At 39.3% G+C, this 16186-nt stretch overlaps 1 long non-coding RNA gene across 1 annotated transcript in view; it reads left to right on the forward strand.

The window, feature by feature from the left end:
* Nucleotides 1-16186, forward strand: part of LOC308637688 — a 120291-nt gene that overhangs the window by 47429 nt on the left and 56676 nt on the right. The window contains exon 2 of the long non-coding RNA XR_014019657.1: nt 8658-8747. This is a non-coding gene — a long non-coding RNA (uncharacterized lncRNA). The remainder of the gene's footprint in view (nt 1-8657; nt 8748-16186) is intronic.

The following is a 16186-nucleotide window of genomic DNA, read 5'->3' on the forward strand; positions in this document are numbered from 1 at the left end:
GGCTGACTATCTTGTGGTATGCCCAGTATGCCACAGTATATCAATATTACCACTTTATTTATGTGATCTCATTGGATTTTATAGCACTCTTTCAGAGTAAGAAGAGCAGCAACTGTTGCCATATTAAAAATTAGGACACAGGCTTATGCAGGTGAAGTAAGTAATCATACAATTACATTTACTGAGTCTCTATTATATTCCAGTATCCCCTCATAGAAATTAATATCCTTAGTTCAAAAGAACTGAAGGGACTGACCTAAGTGAGCTGGTAAGAAACAAAGCTGAAGTTCACATCAAACCTGGTTCACACTATAACTCAGCCATAACTCCAATCCGGGTGGAGAAAACCCACTTAGAAATATCCTATTTATGGAAGCTGTTCATACATTGTATGTGAGTGGGAGCTGTTCATACATTGTATGTGAGTGGGCTATAGAGACAAGAGTGGTGTGGAGGAAATAAAACTTCATGATGGATTCTGAAAGCTGTATTATCTGCTCCTGAATTTTCAGGCCCATTATATAATTGTTTATATGAACATGATGCATTTTAAAGTGTAATTAAAAAAATTACTTGGCATTAAATTGTAGTTCTGCCTTAACCTACTTTATAGAGAAGTTGGGACATGATTTCATTTATACAGGTTATTAGATTCATCCTCTTAAAAGAGATGAACTCCTTCAAGTAATGGGTTTGATGTGCACAAGGATAATTTGTGTGCAAGTAGCTAATAAACCCTGCATTGGAGAGCAGGAGGCAGTGGGGAGTGCTGTGTAATTACTGTAGGTGGGAAATGTTGATCCTTTCTCTTTCTCGTGGTCTTGATTAAGTACATACATTAAATTTAATCTCCAAATCTATAAGAACCTTTTTCCTTAGATAGTATACTGAGAGCTGCAGGTCCTTAAAATGACTAAGTTTCTCTGGGTTCAGAGTCGAGGGAAGTAAGCAGAGGATTTCTTTTAGATGACTGCTTAATAACCCTTTTTTTGAGACTTCAAAGGTCTTTACTCTCAATCTCACTCTCAACAATCGAAGAGAATTGCTGAACTTCTAATCACCATATCTCCAAGATGATGATCTTCGTGTCCCTACATCCTTTGGAGGACACTTTGCTTCTCTCCTGTTACTTTGGATGTACTTCTGTTGTAAGGCAAACTCTTCCTTTTGTGCTTTTGCCTTCTTATTTTTTTAAATTTATTTTTATGTGGTGCTGAGGATCGAACCCAGTGCCTCACACGTGCAAAGCAAGCGCTCTACCACTTAGCCCCAGCCCCAGCCCCAGCCCCGGCCCATACTTTTGCCTTCTAAAGGACCATCCCCCTCCAGCAGGTCCTCCCCCCACCACACCCCCATTTTTTATAATGGTTCTGGATATTGAACTCAGGGGCTCTACCACTGAGCTACATCCTCAACCCTTTTTATTTTTCATTTTGAAACAGTGTCTCCCTAAGTTGCCCAGGCTGGCCTTGAACTTGGGATCCTCCTGTCTCAGCCTCCGGAGTCACTGGGATAATAGAGATATGCCACTGTGCCTGGCAGGTCTTCCCTTTTCTGTGTCATCAGGTTTTCCTTGACTGCTGAGTCATTTGTATCAGTGTGTATATTTGTTATAATAGCACCCACTTTAAGATTTAAAAATAAAAAAGCTTTAACCTATATCCTTCTTTAGTCGTGACTTAATTTCTCTCCTCTACATTATAGCAAAACTCCTTGAGAAATTTGTCATAGTCTTTCTTGAATGTATACAGCCGGGTTCTCAGTCCTCCCCCACTCCCCGTTAGTCATTTCTCAGACCTTTTCTGACTTTTTAAATGAATGTTAATTACGTAAGGATGCTTTATTTAAATGGTCGCAATTAATCTTTACACTTCCTTGTGAAGTGGATATCAACTCTGATTTACATATATATGCAAACAAGCTCAGAAAGGTTAAGTAACTTGTAATAATAATGCAGTGGTAGATATCATGGCCTAGGATGTTTCAGACTGTACTTTCTTAACCAGCCTGCAGCGTCTGACAAGGTCATTTTATTTCCTTCTTCAGACTCTTCAGGAAACCTGGGCTTTGGCTTTACACCCTGAAGAATGACAGTGTCTCCGGCCACTCCTTCATCACTGTTCACTCCTTCTCAAGTCTCCTTTGATGGCATTTCACATCTTCCTGGGTTCTTGGTGTTGGATACCTGGGACCCTGTTTTTGAGCCTCTTCTCTTTTATCTGGCTTGCCCAGATTATCACTGGTGTTGGCACACTTAGGTCAATAAGGCTGCCCAGGGCTTGAAGTGACCATTCTAGAAGTTCTTGAAGCCTGGGGCTGTTGCATCTTGGCTCATGTACAACCGATTTTTATGTAGAAAAATGCCAGGTAATCACACCTACTCTCCTTTCTACATTTTAAATAGCATTTATATTTTAATCTTCAAACTTGTATCTCTAGCTTGGATCTCTTTCCTAAGCCTGGCATATCTAACTGCCTCTTCTACATCTCTGTTTGAATGTCTAAGTAGGTATCTCAATAAAATATCCTAAATGGATCTCTTGATTTTAGTTCTAGATTTGCTTATCCTACCATCTTCTTCATATATATTTATCTGTCAATGGCAATTCCCTCCTCCTCCTCCTCCTCCTCCTCCTCCTCCTCCTCTTCCTCCTCCTCCTCTTCCTCTTCTTCCTCCTCCTCCTCCTCTTCCTCCTCCTCCTCCTCCTCCTCTTCCTCCTCCTCCTCCTCCTCCTCTTCCTCCTCCACTTCCTCCTCCTCCTCCTCCTTCCCCTTTCTTCTTCTTTTTTATCCCACCACTCCTTGGTACCAAGGATTGAAGTCAGGGCACTTTGCCACTAAGCTACATCCCTAGTCCATTTTATGAAGTTGCTAAGGGTGGCCTCAAATTTGCAATCCTCCTGCCTCAGCCTCCTGAGTTGCTGGGATTACAGACATGTGCTACTGTGCCCAGGTGGAATTCCATTCTTCTATTTGCTCAGGCCATCAGGCTAATTGTATTCAGAAAAACTATATTAATATCATGAAATGGGCTCATTAGTGTTTCATCTTTTTCTCCTTTCTCCTCCTCCTTCTACTATCTCTACTTCTCTCTCCTCCATCCTTCTCCTTTGTCATTATCATAGAAGTGGCTTATAAAATTAAAATAATCTAATCATTTACTAGTAGAATTTACCTTGGAAACTGTTTTGGACACTTTGTTCTTCTTTTTTCCTTTGTGGGTTTTATGACTAATTAAATTTGTTTGATAATTACAGGACTATATTAATTATCAGTGAAGAAATTATCAATTTCTTCATGGATAAGTTATATTTCCCTGCAGAATTACCTGTTTCTTTAAATTTCCAGATGTATTGGCATGACATTGAGGATAATCATCTGTATGAATTTTTTTGAATGTCTACTTTTTTTCTATTGTTATTTGTGCCTGTTTGGCTTTTTGGTTAGTTGTTAGAGGTTTATCTATTTCATTAGCTTTTGGTTTTGTTGATCCTCTAGGATAGGTTTTTAAAGATCATTCTTATTACATATGATATATGTTATTGTTGTAACTTTTAGGTGTGATAATGGTATTAAAATTTTATATTTTAGGAAAGATCTTTTAAACAGTATGTTTGGATGAAATGATACAAATTCTAGAATGCTTTAAAATCAGCCAGTATGTGTGTAAGGCCAGGGAATGGTTAGAGGGTTTAGAGAGAGAGTGATAGAGGGAGAGAGAGAATTTTTAATATTTATTTTTTAGTTATTGGCAGACACAACGTCTTTGTTTGTATGTGGTGCTGAGGATCGAACCCGGGCCGCATGCATGCCAGGCGAGCGCGCTACTGCTTGAGCCACATCCCCAGCCCCTGGTTAGATAAAACAAGTTGGCCACTGATAATTGTTGAAGTTCTGCTACATAATAAAAATTCACAATGTTATTCTCCTTTTGCGTATTTTGGAAAATTTGCATAGTAAAAAATGACATCTGACAAGGTCATTTTATTTCCTTCTTCAGACAACATTTAACTTCTTTCTATTTTATGCATTTTATTCTGATATTCTTTTTCTAAGGTTGGGAAATTAGCTTATGAATTTTCAGTCTTTATTTTTTTCTGGCTGTAAGCGTTTAAGACTAAAAATTTTCTCCAACTTATCTGCACCCTGTGAAGTTTTTTAAGTGGTGTTATCTTTTACGTACAGTGAAATACATAGATTTTAAATAGACAGTTGGATTTGTTTTGAGAAAGTCAGACATTCTTGTTAGCTATACACTTATCAATATAGAAAACATTTCCATCAGCCCGGGAAGTGCTTTCAGGTTCCTTTCTAGCCAATCCTCTTTCTTCCACTTCAGAACCAACCACAATTGTGGCTTTTGTCACTGTGGATGACTTCCACCTGTTCTACAACTCCATATGAAAGGAGTCAAAGACTATGTCCTCTGAGGTCTCTGACCTCTTTCATTCAGCAGAAGGTTTTCAATATTCATTTGTGTTGTGTGTATAAAAGTTCATTCTGTGTAATTGCTCATAGTCTTCCATTGGATAAATATACCACTGTTTATTTACTTGTTCTATTGATGGACATCTGGATTGTTTCCACGTTTTGGTTATTATGAATAAAGCTGTTAACATACTACTTTCACATGGACATATGTTTCTGTTTTTCAGTTCTCTTGGATAAATACGTAAGAGTGAAATTACTAGGTCACTGAGCAGATATATGTTCACTTTTAAAGAAGCTTTGAAGTGGTTTTCCAAAGTGGCAGTTGCATTTTTACACTCTTCCTAGAAATAAACAAGAGGGTTTCTTTTTTGTTTTGGATACAGAGAACTGAACCTGGAGGCACTTTACCACTGAGCCACATCCCTAGCCCTTTTTATTTATTTATTTATTTTTGGGAGACAGGGTCTTCCTAAGTATCCCAGGCATGCCTCCAATTTATGATCCTCCTGCCTCAGCCTCAGGAGTTGCTGGGATTATAGGCATGTGCCACTGCATCCAGTTTTAATTTTGCTTTATATATAGGTGTGTACAAGTTTAAAATTGCACCTTTTATCATTATAAGGTAAGTCACTTTATTTCATATAATGTTCTCTTTCTTTTTCTCTCTTTTTGGTGGTACCTGGGATTGAACCCAGGGCTTTGTGCATGCTAGGCAATCATGTAGGTCATTTTTTGTTTTTGCGTTCAAGATTGTTCAACTTTATGCTCCTGTTTTTAACTTTGAGTTAGTTCTTTGATATGTGAGAATTTCCCTTTATTTCTGCTGAACCCTGTTATACATTGAGCCTTCCCTTGCCCATGTGTTTGGGCTCGTGTCTGTGTGTGTGTGTGTGTGTGTGTGTGTGTGTGTGTGTAGGGGGGTCATGTATTACTGGAGCCTGCCTGCTTCAGGACTCTCTGGCTCTATAGCCCTTAGGGCCTTCAGAGCATCTCTTTTCGTCATGACCTTTAACCTTCCTCTCCTATCACTGGCTGCTTTGTTTTCATAACTTCATCCCAATTCCCCAAGAAGGGACCCTTATTTGGCCTAGGTTATCATTTTGCTCTGTAGTCTACCGCTGGAGACTTTTTCCACCTACAAGTTAGTTTCCTTGGGAACAGGTGCCCATCCCTAATCCCTCAATCCAACTGGGGCTGTGTGCTGGGCAGTTTCACTTGCAGAGGGCCATGGGGGTGCAAAACAGCTCATTTAGCCCTTCTGTCTTGTGGGCTGTGGTTAGTGGAGCTATTCCTGTGTCTGGCTGTCAGTATCTGTAGCAGGAAGTGTTCTGTCCAGGATCTGCTGTTGCATGGCACTGTGACATGGTGCCCCATTGCATTTGCAGAGATTCATTGTTTTTATTGGGTCTAGAATCCAAGGTTTTTTTGCTTCCAAGGAGGGCATGGGATTCAGGCCTACTGTGCTCTGCTCTCTGTCAATCTCTCAAGCCAGCTCAGTGCTTATTATTAGGAACGCCCCGCCCCCCCCCCCCCCCCCCGCCCCGCCTGACTTGAGTCACCTGCCCCCAAATTCCTTTTATCATAGAAGGAGTCTATGAGGTCATGTTGGAAAATACTTCTGAAATTGGCTGTTGGGCAGAGTCTTATAGAGCAGAGCATGAAAAACAGGCTCTTATGATTTTATTTTTTTTTTATGGAACACAAGCCTTGCCTGTCTGGGTATATAGTCTTTTTGTAGCTATTCTCATCTTTGTTTTTCTTTTCTCTTTTTTTTTCTCCCACATTTTTGCTATTCTCATCTTGGGAATTTGTTTTTAATTTGGTTATCATCAGCCAAATATGGAGAAATTTTCCCACTTGATATTTTGAGGATTTATTGTTTGAGTCCAGTGTAAGAACATCTGGGAACAAGTGTTGGGTATTCACCTCATTTACCCGTGTGTCCATATCCTTGGGGACTAGCATGGGAAGTTCTTTAAACTTAGTGTTTTGATTTAGATTCCCTAAACCATACAGTGATAGTCTTTCCAAACCGGAAGGAATCAAGGGAATCTCCTCATTTTATGATGACGTCACTGAGCTCCAGAGAGGGCCAGGGACCTTCTCAAAGTCTCATCATACCAGCTGATGGCAGAGCTGGGACAAGGACCTCACAGGTCTCTTGACCTTCTCAGCCCTGGCCCTTTTCCCTCTCAAAGGTATAGCACTAAATCATGCTTGAAGTTTCAATATTGTTTTGTCAGAGCTGATTTAGAATCTACAGTGACAGAAATGTCTGGAAATTAAAGCGTAGGCAGAGCTGTGGTCCCTTGATGTGTAATTGTAGACAGGGGTAAATGACTTGAGCAGGAGGCAGGATTTGTTCTCAGGGCCTTAGGGCTGGAGGCGTGGATTATAAATGCTGCTATAAGCCTTGTGTTGTCTTACCCAGTTCAGAATAAGGAAATGCTATTCCACATTTCGTTTTTTAAGTTTCCTTTATTTATTTATTTTTTGCTGTGGTGCTGGGGATGAAACCCAGGGCCTCGCACACGATAGGCCAGTGCTCTGCCGCTGAGCCACGTCCCCAGTTCACATTTTTTTAAAATATTATGGGTTTGCATTTTCCTTTCTTTCTTCAGACCATCTCCTGCCTTCTTTCCTTCTTCCCCCGTTTTCTTATATACCATTAACCCCTCGTTTCTGCAATCTTTGTTTCTCTCCCTACTAACCTCTGACATAAAGTATTAATTTTTGGCGTTTTTTTCCCCCTTTCTTTGAAGTGCTCCTTCTGGCTACAAAAACTTCCAATTAAGTTTTTTAAATAAAAGATAGAAGTTAAAAGCAACTGCTGCCTGGGGTTAGCAGGATGGAAACTTGTAGTTGCTTGAAGCTGTACTTCAAAAAGAGAAAACTCAATTTTAAAAGTGTAGAGGTTTATTCGTAAAATACAATGTGTTCAAAAAAAATGACTGTGGATACTCTAGGCTGGGGAAGAGTGAAACGGTGGGTCACTTGTTCTATTGTATTTATTTATGGAATATCCCTTTTTCTATCTAATATTTAAGGGGAAATTTTGAGCACGTGGATTCTTGTTTATTCTGTAAATAAACTTTAATTAATTTAATATTGAAATTCTTATTTATTTATTGTTTTTCTGGGATGGGGATCCAACCCAGGGCATTACACCTTCTGGAAAGTGTAATGTACCACCGAGTGACCTGAAATGCTGATCGCAGGTCTGAGAGTCTCATCTTTGTTCATTAAAGAACCTTTGCAAAGTTCTTATGCCTATTTCCTGATTTCTGTGCTATTTCATAATACAAAAAAAATCGATGTATCTCAAATTTCTCTGGTTTTGCAATTTCTCTTGTTCCTAAATTCTACTTACATCAGACTCCCCCCCCAGAAAGAGTGTATATATTCTTTAAGGAATCACAGGGCGTGGTGAGTGGAGGCAGAGGGTCAGTTTTCCACTGTGGCTTCCTTTACCAGCGCGCTTCCCTGGGGTTGTGAGCACTTTTTTTGGGGGGAAAGGGGGTACTGGGAATTGAACTCAGGGGCACTCGACCACTGAGCCGCATCCCCAGCCCTATTTTGTATTTTATCTAGAGACAGAGTCTCACTGAGTTGCTTAGTGCCTCGCCGTTGCTGAGGCTGGCTTTGAACTCATGATCCTCTTGCCTCAGTCTCCAGAGCCACTGGAATTACAGGTGTGGCCACTGCGCCTGGGCTTTTGAGCACTTTTGATTGTCTGGAGAAAGGAAACACCTGCTGAACTGGACTCTTTTTTTTCATGGCTCAGGGCTACTCTAGCCAGAAATCCTAGACCCTCCTGGAGCAAGGTGGTGCACACCTGTAATCTCAGGGACTCTGGAGGCTGAGGCAGGAAGATCACGAATTTGAGGCCAGCCTCAGAAATTTAGAGAGACCCTGATTCAAAATAAAAAAAGTAAAAAGGTCTGGAGATGTAACTCAGTGGTACAGTGCCCTTGAGTTCAATGCCCAGTACTGGGGTGGAGGGGAAAGTATTGGCCCTTCCTTCAATTCATCATTTAAAGACACCAGCAAATCAAAGTATGGGTTTCCTAGAAATACTGGAGCTAGGCAGCAACATGGAGCAAAAAGGGATAACTTCTGAAAAAAAAATCACCCTATGTCCCTATTTTCATCATAAATCTAAGGAAACATTCAAGGAGGAGAAAAATAACTAATCATCACTAAATGTATTGTTTTTCAAACTGCAGGTTGTCAGTCTTGGGTGGATCATGAGGTCTAAATTTAGAGGCTCATTTTAAAAGGAGAAAATAGAAATAAAAATACATGGAAATATTAAGGTAAGTATTGTTTCTTGAATCTTTATGCAGCAACCCTTTCCTTATCCGTGGTTTTGCTTTCTGTGGTTTCATTGGCTATGGTGAACTGTGGTCCAAAAATATTAAGTGAAAAATTTCAAAAATAACAAGCTAGAAAATGTGTCAATCTGAGAAGAGCGATGAAATCTCTTGTGGTCCTGCTTTGCCTACCTGGGATGTGAGTCATCCCTTTGTCCAGTGTATTCACACTGTATATGCTACCCACCTGTTAATATTTAGCAACTGTGTGGGGTATGAGATTGACTGTTGCATTTACTAAGTAGTGTCCTTAAAGTGCATGAGTACAGATACTGGCTATTTTATTACAATATATTCTTTTTTTTTTTTTTTAAAGAGAGAGTGAGAGAGGAGAGAGAGGGAGAGAGAGAGAGAGAGAGAGAGAGAGAGAGAGAGAGAGAGAGAGAATTTTTAATATTTATTTTTTAGTTCTCGGAGGACACAACATCTTTGTTGGTATGTGGTGCTGAGGATCGAACCCGGGCCGCACGCATGCAAGGCGAGCGCGCTACCACTTGAGCCACATCCCCAGCCCACACAATATATTCTTATATTGTTTTCATTATGTTATTAGTTATTAATTTCTTAACTGTGCCTAACATAAGCTCTATCATAAGTATAAAAAAATGTACAATATATTTAGTGTACCTATAGTTTCAGGCATCCACAGATAGACGTTGAAATCTATCCACTGAGGATAGGGGAGGATTACTGTATCTGTACACACACACACATACACACCTTGGGACATGATACAAAACATATCTCTCATCAGGGATGGAAGTGAAAAAGATCTGAGAAGCAGACAGTCTTAAAGGGTGGGGAGTGTCGGCTTTGTGTGCCATGTCCTTCCTTCTGGAATACTTCTTTCCTGTGCTCTGCAGGTCCCATGGATACTTTCTGAGGTCTGTGACTATCTTTTCCTTGTTTCTTATCTGTGCTGACCTCTGGAGCGCCAAGCCTGTTCAACTCTCTCCAGTTAGGCCACTTTCCTTGCTCCTGTGAATGACTGCCTGCTTAGGACATGGGAGGAATTAGAGGATTGAGCAAGGAGAAAGGTGTGAACACAGGGTGCAACCGTGGTATACAGAAGCTTTATCTCTCCATGCTTTGACCTTGACTGGGAGGATCTGCAGGGTGTAGTTTCATGCAGTATGCAAGGCAGGCAGACCCTAAATGGCTACAAATCTGCTTGTTTGGGCTATTTTAAAAAATGATTGGATGTGTACAAATTTGAGTGTAGTGCCAGCGGGCTTTTGACCAGTCTACAGGGAAGAAATGAACAAGCTAGGGGCCAATAGACGCAGGCCGTCTTTGGTTCATGAATCTAACATTCTCTCAATTCATTCTCTACACAGAAACCAGAGTGTTTAAAGTGCAAATCTGGTCTTGCTACTCCACTGCTTCTTATTGTTTCCCTTTGCCTGTTAAGCCCTTGCTAATCCCTTTATTTTCAGCCTTTCTCAATCACTTGGGTTCCTGTGTATTTCTTGTATACAGCATATAGTTGAGCCTCGCTTTGGGAACCAAAGTGAAAATCTTTGTGTTTCAATACATTTGTTAATCCTCTCAATGGGCTTACCTCCATTCAGAGTTATTAATGGTCTCAATTCTGTGATGTTATAATTACTATGTCTATTATATTTGTTATTTTTCTAGTTTATTTATTTATTTTTGTTCTTGTATTCTCTAAATTCATTTGGGTATTTAGGAAGTTGGATTTTTTTTTTTTTTGTTAAAGTAATTGCCTTTGTACTTAAAGTTTTAAAAGTCATGTTAAGATATTGTTGTTTACCTAACCTTTTAATATAAGGTTTGTCAGTTTAAAAAAAATGGTTTTATTGAGATATCGTTCACATGCTGTAAGATTCAGTCATTTAAGGTATACAAGTCAATGATCTTTTAGTATATTTATAGATATATGCAAATGTAATCACAATCAACTTTGGAATATTTTTATCACCTTGAAAATAAATCCTGTACTCTTTAGCTGTCACTCTTTCCTCCAGCCTCTTCTCTGTGCCTTAGGCAGCCAGTTTGGTTCCTGTATATTTTTGTCTCTAGATTTTCCTGCTCAGATATTTTCTATGAATAGAATCATATAATGAATATGTAAATTTTGTGACTTCATCTTTCAGATAGCATAAAGTTGTAAAGATTTACCCACATTGTTGCATGCATCAATATTTCATTCTTTTTTTGTTACCAAATAATATCCCATAGTAGGGATATATACCCCCTTTATTACATTTTTAGTGGTGGACATTGGTTTTTTTCTATCTTTGGGCTATTGTTTTGCCACAGACATTTGACGTTTTGTTATATATACATATAATGCATAGTAATATGTTATATGTATATGCATTATATGTATATATAACAAAACATCAAATGTTTGTAGCAAAATAATATGTATACACATATATGCATATATATATTTCATTTTTCTTGGTGCATATGCCTAGGAATTTCTAGGTCACATAGTAACTTTATGTTAAACATTTTTTTTTTTTGAGATGGGGCTGAGTCTCACTATGTTGCCTAGACTGGTCTTGAACACATGAGCTCAAGGGAAACTCCCATCTCAACCTTCCAAGTAGTTGGGAACCTCAGGGTGCATACATGCTAGGCAAGTGCTCTACCACCAGCTATACCCCAAGACCTTTAAAAATTGAGATAGGGTCGCACTGAGTTTCTCATACTATCCTTGATATGACAATCCTCTTGCCTCAGCCTCCTGAGTAGTTGGGATTACAGGTGTATGACACAGTGCTTGGCTTACAGTGTTTTTAAAATTTTTTATAACTGGTACTTTTTTTTTTATATAGTTACCTTTACCAGTGCTTTCTGTTTTTTCAAGCAGAGTGAAATTACTGTTTTGAGCTCACATCCTCTCAGCAAGCAGAACTTTCTTTGGTGTCTCATGTGAGGATGGTTGGTTATCAACAATTCTCTCAGTTTTTGGTTCTCTGGAATGTCTTAATTTTGTCTTTGTTGTGAAAGTTTTGCTGGATAAAAGATTCTTAGTTCACTTTTTTTTCCCCCTTTAGATCTTTGTATATGTCATCCCACTGCCTTCTGGACTTCAATGTTTATGATGAGTAGTAAGCTGTTAATCTCATCGGGTTCCCTTCTACATTATGAGCAGGTTTTATTGATTTTTTTTTTCCCTTGCTGCTCTCAAGACTTTCTCTTTGCATCTGGCTTTCAACATTCTTACTCTGATGGATCTGGATATAGATCACTTTTTGTTTATCCTACTTGGAATTCCTTGAGCTTCTGAATGCATGCAATTAATGCTCTTCATCAAATTTGAAAAAGTTTTTTTCATTATTTAGAAATGGATCTGCTCCTTTCTCTCTCCTTCTGAAAACACTCTATTTTGCATGTTTTAGAGTATTTAAATTTGTCCCACATTTCTTTTAAGTCTTTAAATTGTCTTAACACTTCCCTCTGGTTCTGATTAGGTAATCTTTATTGATCTATTTTCAAATTTTGTGATTTATTCTTATGCTAAGCTCAATTCTACTGTTGAGCTCTGCTAGTGAAATTTCCATTGGCTGTTGTTATTTTTAACTCCAAAGTTTCAACTTAGTTCTTTTAAAAAATTTCTCTCTTTATTGATATTCTCTATTGGATATAAATTGCCATCAGACCTTCTTTTATTTCTTTTTAAAAAATTGTTTTTTGTAGTTGTAGATGGCCAGAATGCCTTTATTTTATTTGTTTATTTTTATGTGGTGCTGAGGATTGAATCCAGTGCCTCACGCATGCTAGGTGAGTGCTCTACCATTGAGCTATAGCCCCAACCCCTCTTTTACTTCTTGAAGCATAATTTCTTTAATGATTTGATCACATTGTAATAACTGCTTTGAGATCTTCATCTATTAAATCTGGCATCCAGTTACTCTTAAAGGAAGTTTCTGTTGCTTGTTATTTACCCTGAATCTGGGTCCTGTTTTCCTGTTTCTCTGTATGTTTCACTTTGTTGTTGTTGTTGTTGAAATTTGGAAAGTTTAGAAAACATCATAACTTGGGATGCAGATTCGCTCTTGGAATTGCTGTTGTTGCTGTTTGCTTGTTTACCTGTTCAGTGACTTTGCTAACTATTTCAGTGGGGTCTTTTTGTTGTACACAACCTCTGTTGCTTATCCTTAGGAGATGCAGCCTTGGGCATGAGTACAGGTCACTCTGGGATGACAGTGCAAGGTTATCAGGGCTTCTTCTTCTGTCTCCTTCTCTCATCTTTCTGTTAAGCTGTCTGCCTCTGTTAGTATCACAGCCAGTTGTTAGTCTCTATTAACTACCATATGATTGCTCTGTTGTTTTCAACAATGCCTTGAAGGCATAAATTGCTATGTATTCCGATGCTTTTAAACTTCAGTCTCTTAATAATAGCAGTCTTGGGGGTTTGAGCAGACTGCCTCTTTCCCTGGTTCTTTCTGCTAAGTTTCCTACTGGTGTACAATGTGCTTGCTGCTCTCATAGTGCTACCAGCCTCCTCTTCATGTTTAACACCAGACTCTCCATTGTTCTCAACAGCACCCTTAGGCTTGAAGTTCTCCAGACTCTGTTCATTTCTGATCAGAGTAAAGTCAGTTTCCTTGAGAAGAACTTGGAAGGTCTCTGTTTTTACGTCCTGCTCCTCTCCCTAGCCATAACTTCTCAGCCATTGCTCAGAGGCTGGGAATGAGAACGGCAACCAATCTCTTTTGAATGACACTGTTGCTTCCATTAGACAATAGCATTAGACCGGGGTGGTAGCTTCTAATATTCTCACCTTACCTCCTCTGGCATGGAACGTTTTCTCTATGAGCCAAATGAGGCAAGAATGATTTTGGAGAGAGACCATAGCCCTAGGCTGGGAGCTGGTAGGAGAGGGAACCCTGTGTTTGCCTGGAATAGGTTGTTCATCATGCTCAGTTGGGGGTTAGGAAGAGAGTGGGTTGTGACTCACATGCCACAGCCTGAGTGTTCTTACTAACATTTAATTGATCTTATTGAATGCTTCTTTGTTTGTTGTATTCTCTTATATAGAGACTTTAAATTATTGTTTTTTAAAAAATATTTTTTATTTTACTTATTTATTTTTATGTGGTGCTGAGGATCAAACCCAGAGCCTCCCACGTGCTAGGCGAGCGTCCACCACTGAGCCACAACCCCAACCCCCAAATCATTGTATTTTAATAAACGATTTTCACCAGTTTTAGTTACTTCACTGAGGAGAGTCCATGGAGCTCCTCACTCTGCCATTCCAGAAGTCCTTCTCATTGTAGGGTTTTAAATTTATTGTCTAGTCCAGAGGAAGAACAATTTTTGGAACTTCTCCTAGCTGCAGAAACCATGAATTATCTTACTCCATAGGTCATGTGACTCTAAAGCAACCACCAAGATAACACACAACAAAAACTTATGGCTAATAAGTCAGCAAAGGAGGTAAAAATGGATGAATAAGAAAAATTGCTATAAATTGGATCTTGAGTGTCTCTCAGGGTTCACGCATTTAAAGCCTTGGACCCCAGGGTGGTGCTCCTGGGAGGTGGTAGAACCTATAAGAGGTGGGCTTAATGGGAGATCTTAAGGTCATTGGGAACATGCACTCCAGGCAAACATGTGTCGATATGTGTGTGGGTATATATAATTTTTTTTTTCCTTCTGGTAAGGAGGTGAGTGTTTTACTCTACCACTGCTCCTGCCATGTTGTGCTCCTTGCTACAGGCCCAAAAGCAATGGGGTCAATTAAATATGGACAGGGACTTTCAAAACTGTGGTCCAAAACAAGTCTTTTCTTTTTATAAGTTGATTAACTCAGGCATTTTGTTATAGGGATGGAAAGATGAATAATAAAAATAATCTAATATATGGCAGAAAAAGAACAAAGAATTGATGGTACAGTTAGGACATAAATCTTAAATGTAACCACATCAATAATCCAATTAAATGGGCCTGGGGTTGTGGCTCAGTGGTAGAGCGCTCACCTAGCACGTGTGAGGCCCTGGGTTCGATCCTCAACACCACATATAAATAAATAAAATAAATGTATTGTGTCCATCTACAACTAAAATAAAAATATATATGTAAAAAATCATCAGATTAAATGGAAATGCTGCACACACTCCAATTAAGTGAGTTTGTCAGATTAGGTAAAAAGTAAGACCTGACTACATACTGCCTGTGAGAAATACGTTTTAAGTATATGAATAGGTTAAAAGTCAAATAAGGGATATACTATGTAACACCATTAAAAATAAAGTTAAAATGAGTGTTAAATGCTACCTTAGAGGCATCTTGATTTTCACACCATGCTCTTAGTTGATACTTGGCTATTCTGACCTGTCGTTTTCTTTCCTCGGTATGTCAATAGCACCAAGCGACAGACCATCAGATTCCTTAATTGGTATGACTATTTCTCTAGGCCTTTCAAATGCTGAAAATAGAGTTAATGAGTCAGTGCTTCCCTTTCTCCTGTATTCCACTCAATAAGGATGGAAGTGCTAGTGATAATAAGATAAGCAGTCATGTAGCTTGTCATGTATCATCATTAACCCACTTGTCACCAACAATGAGCTTTCCATTGTTATTCGGCTGTGGAATGACTCAACTCTAGAATCCTACTGTTATAGTTTGGATCTCAAATGTGCCCCAAAGGTCATGTGCTTGGGGCACCAGCTGATGGCACTGTTGAGGTGGTGAATCATTTTACCTCTGAATACTGCTGCATAGCTTTTGGGGGGACATTACAGATTTAAAAACATAATAGAAGGGTATATCTTGTCCCTGGCCCCTTCTTTGTTCTCTCTCTCTCTCTCTCTCTCTCTCTCTCTCTCTCTCTCTTTCTCTCTCTCTCTCTCTCTCTTTTTCTTTCCCTCCCTCCCTCCTTCCCTCTATCCCTCCCTTCCGCCTTCCTGGCTTCCATGAGGTGAACAGCCTATCTGCCTCTTGTTTCTGCTGTGGCATGATATTGTGCCTCACCTCAGCTCCAAAGCAATGGAACTAGCTGACTTTGGACTGAAAGCTCTGAAACTAGGAACCAAAATAAAATTTTCCTCCTTTAGTTTTATTTCCTCAGTATTTCATCACAGCAATGAAAAGCTGATTAATACACCTACTTTGGAATCTGCTTCCTAGTATCCCATTCCTTTCACATAGTGATTCCTTGGAAGCAGATCCTGACACAGGGATTTATGTGCAAGTGAGTTGTTATTAAGAAACTGCTCCCAGGGGAGAATAGTAAGGGACCGTGGGAAGCAAAATATGAAAGGAAAGGAAGCCAAGCATGAGAGCAATATCAAGCCAAAGTCCTGCAGTGGATGGGCTTTGGTATGATCTGACAGGAGGAACCAGTGAATATAAATTGTACCGTAGAGTGTGACAGTCTTACACGAGGGAGTAGGGGGCATTCC

Source organism: Spermophilus citellus (assembly GCF_964194105.1).
Source record: "Spermophilus citellus genome assembly, chromosome: 18".
Classification (NCBI taxonomy): Eukaryota; Metazoa; Chordata; class Mammalia; order Rodentia; family Sciuridae; genus Spermophilus; species Spermophilus citellus.